General features: G+C 42.8%; 1 long non-coding RNA gene across 3 annotated transcripts; it reads right to left on the bottom strand.

The window, feature by feature from the left end:
* Window positions 1-5,177: 5,177 nt before the first annotated feature.
* Window positions 5,178-12,628, bottom strand: LOC123426331. 3 transcript variants are annotated; one of them, XR_006622166.1, is made up of 5 exons: window positions 7,616-12,628; window positions 6,779-7,260; window positions 6,565-6,701; window positions 5,591-6,424; window positions 5,178-5,344 (listed from the first exon to the last, which is right to left on the bottom strand). It is a non-coding gene; the product is annotated as an uncharacterized LOC123426331 (long non-coding RNA). The 3 variants fall into 3 exon arrangements; XR_006622165.1 differs by having other exon boundaries at window positions 5,591-6,701; XR_006622167.1 differs by lacking the exon at window positions 6,565-6,701.
* Window positions 12,629-13,680: the final 1,052 nt, after the last annotated feature.

The following is a 13,680-nucleotide window of genomic DNA, read 5'->3' as shown; positions in this document are numbered from 1 at the left end:
TGGATGATCATCATTATGTTCTGGCAGGTGTGGTCTCACCTTCCTCAAAACAGAAGTTCTCCCTCTTCCTAGCAGCATCTGTTGAGGCAGAACTCTTGTTCTTTTCAGCTGCTGGAATGTCTCTCATAGTCCCATTTGGCCCGGAGCCTACTGGTTTACGTGCTTTAGTCTTGGCCTTGGGAGCATATGGTTTACCCTTTGAAGCTGGCTTGCTTGGCATGGCATCCTTCATTAGCTTTATTTGCTTGGAAGGAGGTGGGTTAGTAGCAGGAACCTCCTCTTCCTCTTCGTCCTCATCATTAGGGTACTTTGGAGTGGAGGGGTCCATAACTACTCTTACAAACTTTCTTTGCCTTTTCTTCCAAGACTTCTTAGCCAAAGATTTTTTTTCTGATTGGAGAAAGTGGGAGGCTCTAGACTTTTTGCTCCTCCTTTGGCAGACTCGGGAGCTCTCGCTACATTTGACCTGGCACACTCCTTTCTGATACTACTCCTTCTGGAGGTATTCTCCTCAGGAATGAAGTGTTCATTCTCCTCATCTGAGTTCAGCTTCCTCCTGGCCCTGGTGGCTGCCTTAGGCAAATCATGTGAGCTGGGGGTGCTAGGATCTGAAGAACTACCATCCAGGCTAGTGTTTGGATCAAGATCAAAGTTCTACTCTCTAAAGTTGTTCTCATTATCCTCTAAACCATACATGCCGCACTAACAAACTGTCCCTGTTAATAGATATGGAAGAGTGGAATAGGTGAGCATCACAAAACACAACTATTTTTGCAAAATATAGAACTTAAAATCCTAGTTTCTGATTTCAACTGTAAGAATTTCGGTTTCACCAAGTTTCAGTTTTTGGAGCATCCGAGACAAACATTCTCCTTAACAAAAACTTGGTCACCATTTCTGGTGTCACCGGAAATAATGAATCGGTCTCACCGAGAATGTTCTCAGAAGCCTAACACCTGAATCTGTAAAACCGATTGGTTTCCACTCGGTGACTCCGACACGCATACAACAGAAACCTAAACCTAAAATATTTTATTCGCCTAATCTAACAAAAAATTCTCGTGGATAGATACATTGCAAACAGTGGCAAGAGGTGGAACTTATCCTAATGCGCAAGAATCAAAGGTTGGAGCGCATAGGGGATCGAAATCTTACCCTAACCCTGTGAAGATTTCTCTATGGTGCCAACGGAGGGGAAGATTCGTGTTGACGGCGGCAGACTCCGGCGGCGAGGGCGCATGGGAGGCAAGTAGAACGTCCGTAGACACGAGCGGCGGCAGCAGTGGGGTGCGGAGACGACATTTGAAGATTTAATTCCCAAGGTCTGGTCTGCAGGATATATATACCCTCCTCCTGTCGGTGGAAGTGATTCAAAAAAATGAGTTCCACCGAGATGCTTAACTGTATAAAGGAAGAGCAATTGAGCAATGCCAAGATTTTAGGATCGATGGTACCAAGAATGAAAACTGGATCAACCCTCGTGCATCAGTGAAACTGAGTTTTGAGAGTTCGTTACACAGAGTGGCACATAGGAGGTTTTGGAAGTCAGCCCTTGTCGAAACGGAACACTAAGTGCTTCTCACACAAAGGGTGTGAAAAGTGCTTGCTCAAATTTTATGATGAAGCATGAATATAATCTGAGATGAGAAAACATAGATAGCTAGAGGGGTACTTAGGCATTCTTGTACATCCAATTGACCAAAGAAAATAAAATCCAAATAACAATAATTGGATATCCTCGAATGAGTAAAAATATGCATACCAATATGCTCACACGATAAGATGGCAAACATGCAATAACCACTCTAGTATCTACCAAGCACTTTGGCGATGACGATGCCATCTATATATATAAGTATATTGACTTAGGAGCGAAGTAAGAATACTTGATCATAGGTCATAATCATCGTTTAAGCACAACTGGGGTTACCACATTTACATAAAGCTTTAATGTGTTCACACCTTGCGAGATGCTTTGACTCAAGTCTTAGAGTAAAGCTCCTCGTTGATGTGGCATCCCCCCTAAGAGGTATAAACTAACCTTGGGTTTGTCATTGAGGACTTCTTGTAGGTGTTGTAGTAGTGGATGCTCATAGTTGATGAAGATCATCTTTAGTTGGGAGCAATCCTTGCTGTATTGTACTCTTCTCACCTACATGGGTTAGTCCCACACAAGGAACAAATACAAGGATACCTACAGACATGGAATGGAACACATGCATGATGATGTCCATTGATACATTAATTACTTTGTCCAATCCATTTTTTCGTACCAAGGCCAATCTGTGTTGCAAATGAATACCTCATCAAGATGAGATTGAAGACAAAAGAAACCATCAATAATCGCACATGCATGCCTCGGTAAAACATCGCATGAAAACGAAAAGTTTAAGTTTATCTTAGAGAGAGAGAGAGAGTTAGAGTTAGAGAGAGGGAGAGCATAAATGTATCAAAAAAGAGCAACATAGACGTGATGCCACATTTAAATAAAGGTCTTGAGTCATAATTATTGAATTAGGACGTGTTGTATGGTTTGCTTCCGTTGCAACGTACGCTCTTTTGCTAGTAATACTAATTTAATAGGCTACTAAGACTAATCATGTGTTTCACATTATGGTAGACTGTAAATGGTCAACTTAAGAAACAAACGATTTCCCTTTTACAATTCGTTAAACAAAAACAGTGAGTATGTAACCTTTTTTTTTATCGCAGATTATAAATGAGTTGCGAACAAGGTGATTATTTGCTATGTTTTTCTTAGTGGCAAGTCGGACGATATCAATCAATTTTTTGTAGGATATTCGGTTGTAGAAGAACTTATGTGGTGCATATAGCCATAGGATATCGATTCCTTACAAAATTCATTATGTTTCATTAGTGATTGCAGTACAAATGCTAAACCTCTTTCTTACAGACCTGGTGATAATTTCTGCGATATGCAATTGATTTTTCCTTCACTGTTCACCATTTGAATTTCTATTCATGTTTTCATACAAATATATGAGTTTTTGCATATCTATGTTTAAAACCAAAGTGTTTAAGTACATGTGAGCAGGCAACCATGATGTTCGTGCAGTAGTTATAGGTAAGTATTTCCATAATAGCCCGGAAAAAATATAAATATTTTAAATGGATTCAAATTATCTTCTTGCAGTTATTTAATTCAGTTGCGACCGATGAACTTCCCACTTCCTGCAGTAATAAACTTCGCCAAATTGTCTTTTTTTTCATGTAATCCCTATGATGACTTCTAAAATCTTTGTATTTTCTTTGTCTATTCCAACTGTTGTTTAATTTGTTTTTTTTCTTTTGTTCATATAGCTTCCATTGATTCAGGATATATTATTTTGGTAAAAAACAATATGAGTTACTGCAATAGTTCACCGAGAGCAATCATTGTGATACATTGTCAAATAAGTACTTTGTACATGTTAACTTTATTATAATGCCTTCTTCTTGATTAAAATTAGAATAATTATTTTCTAAATTCTAATACCAGGATGGTGGAATGGAAGATGCAAGCAACTCATTTCATCAATGTAATATTACATATAGTGCCAAAACTGTGAATAACTAGCCCGTGTGGATGCACGGGTTGGCGACTAGTCATTCATGATCGAGGTTACCTTAGATTGCACCTGGTTCGAGACATTAGCATTTGGTATTACAACCTGAGATGTGAACAGCTCAGTGAAATACCCTGAAATAATAGTTTATGTCATTCATATCCTCTCTCCAGTCCTATATCGTCCAGTAATCTCTTGATGTGGTTCCTTTTCTTACGTGCCGAGGCATTGTGGAAGAACGAAGTGTTCCGATCACCATGCAGCAACCAGTTTTTCCGTGCTCGCTGTAGCCAAACAATCTCCTCCTGATCCAGTGAGTTTTCTATCAAGGTTTGAATCTCCTTCATTCTACGTCTGGATTCACTTGTGGGTTGTCCCCTCCTCAACTTCTCTACTTCCTTTTCCAGTTTATGAATTCTGCGCTTCGGGCCTTTTAATGTTTCTCCATCCCACTGAAATAGATCCTCCTTTACTGCTTGTGTGCGCTCCGATAGTGACAGCCCAACTCCTGACAGCTCGGCAAGTTGCCAGGCCGTTGTGACAATGTCATTTACTATCTCTTAGTTCAGCCACCTTGCTTCAAATCTCCTCTCGCCCTTTGGCTGCTGTGAAAGCACATCAGCGAAGTAGTTTGTATCCAAGACTAGGGGTCGATGATCTGAGTGGGTATGGTGTTCATGAACAACAACTGCAAAGGGAAACTTTTCAGCCCACTTTTCAGTACAAAGAGCTCTATCAAGGTGTTCCGTTATTAGTCCTCGACTACACGTAAATTTGTACCCGATATACATAATTTCCTACAATCCACATTCCTATATACAACCTCTGAAACATTGCATAAAACGTAAGGGCCTGATATTTTCCACCATCCTTTTCACTTGCTACTAATATCTCATTAAAATCTCCTATGATCATCCATGGTCCCTCCGGCCTCAGATAAGTCCAGGATAGATGCTTCAACTCCCAACTAGGTTCTTGACAGAACCACGTCAAGCGTCACACCACAGCATATATTTTGTGATCTTATTCAAGTAACATAGAGCCAAATGGCACAAGGTATATGACATACTCCCTTTGTTTCTAAATATAAGTTCTTTTAGAGATTTCAACATGGACTACATACGGAGCAAAATAAGTGAATCTATATTTTAAAATTTCTATATACATCCTATGTAGTCCTTGTTGAAATCTCTGAAAAGACTTATATTTGGGAACGGAGGGAGTACAACTTTACCGCAAAGATGCAATGCAATATCTTCCTTGACCTGATTATGTTCAAGCACACTTGGAGATCAAACCCACAATTTACTAAGATGTCACCTCCCTGAATTGAAACCCAATACACTGTGCAACATGACCTTTTACAATGCTGGTAAAAAAATCACACAAACAGAGATCAGAAGTTATAGAAGCCTTTAGCTCGAGGAACTGTTCTGTTATAGGTATATAAATCTCCTACTTTTAATCACAACAGCAAACCCGAACCTTTCTGAAGGGCAAATTCTATTATGCATGGTTGTTCTCTCATCTGTTTCAAAATTCAACTTGCACACTCAGGCACTGAAAACATTTTATCAATGCACAACAAAATATTGAAAACACACAATAGGCTAATTGGGAATTCATATGATTGACTTTCACATATCAGCATACACTCAAATCATTTAAAAGAAAATTTGTTCATTCTGTACAAGTCACATGCTCATTTCACCCTCTGGACTGCCCTTCTCCTCATGCTTCCCCAGTTCCTCTTCAACCACTCACCATATTATCAACACCTGAAAACGAAAAAACACTTATGAATTATACTAGCATGCAAAGCATTGTATACTGTGAAGCATAGCGGTTCCACTAACTAAGATGGGAACTCTCATATATTAAAAACCAAAAAATATTATAAACTATGTATTCAAGAGATATGGTCTAGAATGGTCTACTATATACCAATATATGCTTTATCAAAAGTTTCTTTTTTGCGAATTACTATAATGTATAAAAGACAAGTCAAATGGTTAAAAACTGACCTGTAAACAACAAACGCAAACTATGTGTATCTTGCATAATTGGCAGCGGACTTGCCCTATTTCCTTGCAAGGCTGACCTCACGGGGGCCATCGCTCGTGGCCTGCCTTGGAGGCACGACATGAAGGTCGCCAAGCATCTGTGCCATTGCCGGTATTTCTATTCACACCATCAATAGTTCATGTATGCACCTATTAGGTAATTCCAAGCTTTCATTTGGATGTACCCTCTTCAAAGGAAATGGGCTACGCAGTAGCCTAGACGGAGTGCTGCAGGCTAAGACAACCTGAATCAGCAAATATAAAAACTAAGCATACCCTGCAGTTCTAAAGATCCAAATAGGTGTATATACAACAGCATGCTGTTGATTCCACACAGAAAATTTAACATCAGCTAAGGCGCTCCTTTTCGTTGTGCATGAACTCATACACAAGTATGTTCTTCTTGTCTTGCTGACTATAACAAGAGGGATGTGCAGAAAACATCAGGAATTGAAATTGCAGAAACATAGAGAAGGATTACTACTAATCTAAAATAGAGTAACTATATTTGAGAAAACAATTGCCTCATGCTCAAAACACATTAATAGGCTAAAAAGCACCGACACGGCGACACGGACACGGCGACACGCATATGGGGACACGGGATACGGCTTTTTCCAAAAACAGCCCATCGGGGACACGGCAAGTATATATAAAAAATAAATATAAATGTACATGTAATATACAGTTAAAGACAGAAAAGAGAAAGAAATACTGCCCCATTTGTTGTCTGTTGTCTCCTATTTCAATTCAAGTGATTGATTGACCATCCAAACCAAATCCATGTCATTGCATCTTGCAAAACACAACAAACAGCAGTCTATTAGTATTAGAGAGAGAGATAGATCATAATAATCTGAAATGGTACTTGACAAACAGCAAAACACAACCAAACCATGACAAATTGACTAAAAGCATAACGGATAGGAGCTTACAAGGCTCAGGTGGCCACATAACAGATAGTTCAAATGGCCTTAGTCTAAAAATTTAAGAGTGCATTACATAAATGGTAGGAACATAGTTCAAATGGCTGCCCGGAAGTTAGGGTTCCTTGCAAGGTTGAATGGAAGTCCTACAATATGGTGCAGCAAACAAAGTAAGCAAAATTTACCATGCTTGAATAAAAAGAACAGATGCAAAACTACACACCTGCAGTGAAAAACATCCTAGCAATATGAGCATCCGCTTGCTGTCGGACCTCGGCATTAAAACTATCTCCAATGGCTGTTCCTGTTTGCTTTCTCTTTCTTGATGAACCAGATTCCACATAGGGAGGCAATGGAAGTGTATGCCTACCTATACCATGTTCAATGAGTTCATTGGCTGCCCTATCCTGCTTGCAAAGTTGTTCAAATGCAGGCTGTGAAATTTTGTCACAAGTTGCTATATCCTTTTTTTTATCTGAAGCAGATGAGCCTTCACTCTTGAATAGGTGCGTGGATAAGTTTTGAGGCAGAAATTGCACTTGAATTTGATGTTTCCTCCACGGCTACCGGACGAAGAAGCACCGGTTTCATTGACAACTCTCTGAACATAAGCCCAGAGAGGATATTTTGGATCCACCCCACCAGGTCCATGTTGCCCTCACTCACTCTCACCCACTGATGATTGGCTCCCAGATGCAATGTTCCCTAGCATCCAATCAAGTGAATCAGTCAATCAGCAGCAGCAGCAACCAATCATTCAATCAACAGCAGTTAATCAGCAGCAGCAATAAGCAATCAGCAGCAGCAGCAGCAATAAGCAATCAGCAGCAGCAGGCCAGCAGCAATAAGCAAACAGCAGTACAGCACTACAGCAGTCAGCAGCAGCAGCAATAAGCAATCAGCAGCAGCAGCAATAAGCAAACAGCAGTCAGCAGCAGCAGCAGCAATAAGCAATCAGCAGTTCAGCACTTCAGCAGCAGCAGCAGCAATAAGCAATCAGCAACAGGCCAGCAACTCAACAATAAATCGAAGCAAAATGGATGAAAGAGGTCTAGGTTACCTGTTCCAGCTTGGTCGCCGTTGGGAGGAGAGGCTGCTGCAGTTCGGGGACGGCGGCGTTCAGATCCAGGCGCTGGCGGCGACTCCATACGTGGCGACGGCGACGGCGGCTCGGCGGCGATTCCAGGAGGTGGTGGCGGCGACTGCTGGAGCTGGCGGCGGCGGCTGAGACTCCAGAACGGGGGAAACCCTATCGTCAAAGCTGGTCGCGAGGAGACGAGGAGGTGGTGTTTTATGTGCCCGTCGATGCGACCTGAAAAAAAGGCTGGGCCGAGCCAACTCGGGCCACCAGACGTGTCCCCAGCGTGTCCCCAGCGTGTTCCCAACGTGTCGGGCCATTTTTTCTTTTTTTTTAAATCGCAAATCATGAATACGGGGGGATGCGCGAATTTGGCCGTGTCCAGCCGTTCCACCGTGTCCAGCCGTGTCAGAACGGGGATTCGGCGATGCTGGCCGTGTCCGTGCTTTTTAGTTAATAGGTTAACGAATTAAGAAAAAAGCAGCATGGTCGAACATATCAGGATCTTTTTCCACAAAAGGGCCTCGGTCTACCAAGCCATACTATAAAAGCAGAAACAAGCAAACACTTGAGAAGGTGCACATAAATTTAACTACATGGCATAAAATAACATAAGCTCACCATCTAACAACAGGGGCCTACACCGGTAAATAATTATACAGAAAATATTATGTATACAGATATGATGATATATAACCCTATTTGATTATTCCATTTGAGGTAATGCTAAGAAGCGCACATGGAGCCGTCTCTTTCTTTTCTGAAAACAAATAACAGGATCATCTTCGGTCAGAAGTGCACACAGCAATCATGCATCAGTTGATAAATAATAAAGGAGTACTCGGGGATATTAAAAAAAAACATGGGCTCTTTAACCTGCCCCACAGAAACTGCACTATAATTCTTGAGATGGGTTGAAAGAAGAAGGCAAGTAACCTGCAACCAAATAAGAGGATGGCATAATTGCTAGTGAGGCCTGACCCGAAAACTAAGTTGCACTCTTACCTGCCCCTATTCTGTACATACTGGAAAAAGTGTCCAACCAGGAGCATATTCAAAAAATCTATAACTCCTTGAAAGAAGGCACTTCTCCATAGTAACCAAGCAAGTATGTCACATAGAGAAGGATTACTACTAATCTAAAATAGAGTAACTATATTTGAGAAAACAATTGCCTCATGCTCAAAACACATTAATAGGTCATCGAATTAAGAAAAAAGCGGCATGGTCGAACATATCAGGAACTTTTTCCACAAAAGGGCCTCGGTCTACCAAGCCATACTATAAAAGCAGAAACAAGCAAACACTTGAGAAGGTGCACATAAATTTAACTACATGGCATAAAATAACATAAGCTCACCATCTAACAACAGGAGCCTACACCGGTAAATAATTATATAGAAAATATTATGTATACAGATATGATGATATATAACCCTATTTGATTATTCCATTTGATGTAATGCAAAGAAGCGCACATGGAGCCGTCTCTTTCTTTTCTGAAAGCAAATAACAACAGGATCATCTTCGGTCAGAAGTGCACACAGCAATCATGCCTCAGTTGATAAATAATAAAGGACTACTCGGGAATATTAAAAAAAATAACATGGGCTCTTTAACCTGCCCCACAGAAACTGCACTATAATTCTTGAGATGGGTTGAAAGAAGAAGGCAAGTAACCTGCAACCAAATAAGAGGATGACATAATTGCTAGTGAGGCCTGAGCCAAAAACTAAGTTGCACTCTTACCTGCCCCTATTCTGTACATACTGGAAAAAGTGTCCAACCGGGAGCATATTCAAAAAATCTACAACTCCTTGAAAGAAGGCCCTTCTCCATAGTAACCAAGCAAGTTCATGAAGTTCTTGTGATTTAATTTGAACAAGCCTATTATGTGCAAGTAAAACTATTCTAATAACTCTATGGAGCTGCAAATATATAATCCAGAACAATGATGAGATACGGTGACAATTCTGGTACAGAGCATAATGTTCATGAGATATGTACAGTGAAAAATATGATATCTGAATCACCAATTAGGATCCTGGTCTTTGACATATACCTAATATCCAAACTTTCAACTATTGCGGAATGATGCATATATGCGTGTAATTAGCTGCACGTATAGTATATTCCTCCATTTGAAAACACTTGTCCTTTTACCCTCTCAAGTTTTAGTTAATTAATCAATCACATATTGTCAAAAAAATCAATCACATACATGCATGGATCAATCCCTGCTTACATGCATTAGGCAGATAGAAGTTCGTGAACATACTCTAGGACATGGTGTTGTGCTTCTGGCAGGAGGGATTCCCGGAGCCGGCTAGCAGCTATGGCAAGCTCCTGTGTCGACGCCTTCACCTCCTCCCCATACACATAGACTTTTTCCTTCAGCAGCAGCAAGACCAACTCCTGCTTCATATTCTCTATTACACCCTTGCCTCACCTGTTACATATTCTTGCACAAACACACTTCCTTAATAATTCCTTCGTAACTAATTAAGGCAAACAGTCCAAATCGTATGATTCTGGGTGGTGCATATTCCCTGTCAGCATCGGATTCTCCTAGACCTCACAATCTCCCAAAACTTAGCTTCATATCAGCACGAGCATTGTTCAGTTAATTAACATGAATCACGCCCTCTGTTGGTAGCTGTTGAACCACTTCTGTACTCTGTGTTAACCAGCAACATGTGTACATAGATCAAATTGCACGTATGTGCGTACTGTTTTGCATGACATGAGTTGATTGTTCCTACAAAAAAATTAGTTACCAAGTAGCTGCTTCATCTGTTAACATGAGTAGATTGCACCTCTGTTACCTTGTCTACCAGTTATGTTTAGAAGTGGCATCATCACCTGGGGCCACTTGTGTGGCTCTCATCTCGCATCCTTAGTTTGACGTGGTCTTCTTGGATCAGTCTCCGAAGATGTCTCTAAATCGTCTGGGTTGTCGGCTTGGTAAACAGCTATAGTTACCTTATAGTCATAGCAAGACAGTGTCTCAACATCCTTTCAACCTTGTTCACTTTGATGTCTGGGGTCCATCTCCTTTCGCCTCGGAAGGAGGTCATCGCTAGGTGGATCCTCTTATTTGTTAACATGCTGCTTGGTAAACAGCAGGATCCTCTTACTTGCCCAAAGAAACTAACATGTTGCTTCATTTTTATTTGCTAAGAGAAGTATATCCAGGATGTCCTTGCTCCTGCTACTCTTACTGACGAGCGTACTATTGAGACTCCTATGGAGTCAACATCCACCTTTTTGGGTCCACCTCCGCTCCCTGCCAATTGGATGGGCATCCTTTGCCTTGCTGCGGGTTGCTATGTGAACTGTCTCAATCCCACATCCTGTGTTCCCTTTATGGGCGACACCAGAACCCACGCTCGAGCAACACCAATGGTGAGCAGGAGCTCGGACAGGCGGCGCATACCTGGATTATGCACGGCAAGCCGAGGACACGGCACTACCTAAAGCCAGGGTCAAGGGCGCACTGTAGGAGAACGTGGGGTGCTTAATCAAGTGTGTGGCACACAACCCGCAAACAGGAGAAGCACACCAAGTCGGATTGGCGGGTAACGGAGAGCGCAGAGGCACGTAGGATGCTGGATCAAGTGACTCTGCTGCTACAGCCGCTAGTCTCTCCACCTCTTTTACCTTGTCTACCAGTTATGCTTAGAAGTGCCATCGTCGCCTAGGGTCACTTGTGTGGCTCTCATCTCGCATCCTTAGTTTGATGTGGTCTTCTTGGATCAGTCTCCGACGATATCTCTAAACTGTCTGGGTTGTCGGCTTGGTAAACAGCTATAGTTACCTTATGCTCATAGCGAGACAGTGTCTCAACATCCTTTCAACCTTGTTCACTTTGATGTCTGGGGTCCATCTCCTTTCGCCTCGAAAGGAGGTCATCGCCAGTACTATATGTATAGATGACTTCTCTCAACACACCTGGATATACTTTATTTCCTTTCGTAGGGAGGTCTTATCCGTGTAAGCGTTTTGCTTCCATGGTTCACACCAAGTTCTCTATGCCTATTCTTGTATACTGTGATGACTCTGGTGGACAATAAATATCCAAGATGTTGCGTTCAATCCTTGTTGAGCAGGGTGCTCTTGCTCAGTTCTCTTATCCTGTTGCTCATGCTCAGAAATGGCATGGCTAAGGGCAAGCATCGTCAACTATTGAGACGGCTCGTAGGTTCAATGTCACTTCTCTCTCTTCCGCCATACTGTTGGATGGTCACTGCCTCTCTTACGCCACACTTTTGGGTTGAATGCGTCTCCACTTCCACCATGGTCATCTCCTTTCGAGAGTCTATTTGATCGTTTCCATATTATTCAGCGCTTCAATTGTTTGGTTGTGTTTGATGTGCCCTTACTACCTCTCGTGAATGTACCAAACTTACTACCTAGTTCGTTGAGTGTTCATAGGATACAACAATGAGCATAAGAGATCCTGTTGTTAGGATCATGTTGGTCATTGGTGACTATTTCTCACGTTATGACTTTTAGTGAGTCCAGTCCCTTCTACGTGTGACCATCATCCCCGACCTTTTCAGTGGAGGATGTGTTACCTCACTTTTCCCGACACTCCTATCACTATCGTTGAGCCCCAATCCATTCCTCGTACTGCTCCTGCTTCTCCAATTATTAAAGATTCAGCACCATCATCTCCTATGATTTCCTCACTTCGCTTATCACGGGATTCTAAACTTTCATCACCGGTGACTTGTCTCCATAACCTGAGTTTATCTCGAGGATTCTTGCTCGTATTCTTCCACATTTGACTCACTTTTATACGCGTCGTTCGTGTGTTGTGGATGCATCTACTGATGTGCCATCTTCTCCGTCTCGGCCTTCTTATGGCTTGCGACCTCGTCCACTTTTGCCTGTTGACCGCCTTAGGCTATGAAACGTTGGCGCTGTTAGGAAGTATTAGTATTAGTCTATTAGTATTAGTCTAGGAGTCCTTATTAGTCTATGTTTACTTTCCTTGCACCTCAAGTCATGTGTAATATATATGCCCCTTGGGCCTTCAATAGAGATAAGTTGCTTTCCTAACATGGTATTAGTGCTTAGGGTTTTTTTTTCGGGCGCCGCAACTCGTCCTCCCGATCCAATCTTCTATTCCGCCGCCGCTGCCTCTCTTCAGCCCCACTCGATCTCCTCTCGTCCTGCTCGATTGAAGCAGGGGGCTTGTCCCGCAGGCCCCGATCTTCAGCCGGTCCCGCCGGCCCTGGTTCCCGTCCAAATCGAAGCTACAGGCTGCAGGTCCAGATCGAAGTGCTGCTGGTTCTCAGACTTGCTGGATCCCATCTCGGCCACGTTGCTGGTTCTCGTGTCGCCGGATCCCGCCGCCTTCAGTCGCCCCCAGTCGCTGCAGATCAGGCCGGATCCCACCGGCCCTGCCGGATCTCGCGACGCCGCCGCTCCAGGTTGCGTCACCTCCCTCTCCAAATCTCAGGATCCGTCGTCCATGGCTGCGCCCGCCGCAGGCCCGCTCTCTCCTGGATCCAACCGCTCCAGGTCGCGCCGCCTCCACTCCAGGTCGCGGCCACGCAGCTTGATGGATCTCGCGATGAGCTGTCAATGTGCATGTTGCGTTCGCGATATTCGTCCAGCAGTTCCTGCTGCTACGTGGTGCTCCTCTTGGCCACCGCTGCCCCTGCTCCACACGTTGCTGCTGCGTGCTACCTGCTATCTTCTGCTACGCTGGCTGCTGCATGCTAGCCTGCTTGCTAGTTGCTGCGTTCGCTCATGCATGCTAGCTGCTGCCTTTCCGTCACGTACGTGGCTGGCGGCGTGCTAGCTTCTGCTCCGTTCCTATTTTGCTTTCAACAACAATAAAAAAAATACAATGTCTTCTGCATACACGATGGATTTTGCATCTTTGTGTCGTGTATGCTTCCTAGCTTTTAGCTTCCTTGTTTTCCGCTGCTTCCACCAAATCCGTTGATATTTTGTGTTCTCATGCCATGTGAGTCCACCATACCATTGTCCGTCAGCCTTTCTTTCGTTCCTGATCCTTTCTATACAACTTTTGT

The sequence above is a fragment of the Hordeum vulgare genome, chromosome 2H (assembly GCF_904849725.1).
Source record: "Hordeum vulgare subsp. vulgare chromosome 2H, MorexV3_pseudomolecules_assembly, whole genome shotgun sequence".
Lineage (NCBI taxonomy): Eukaryota > Viridiplantae > Streptophyta > Magnoliopsida > Poales > Poaceae > Hordeum > Hordeum vulgare.
This window is presented reverse-complemented; position numbering and strand designations above follow the sequence as displayed.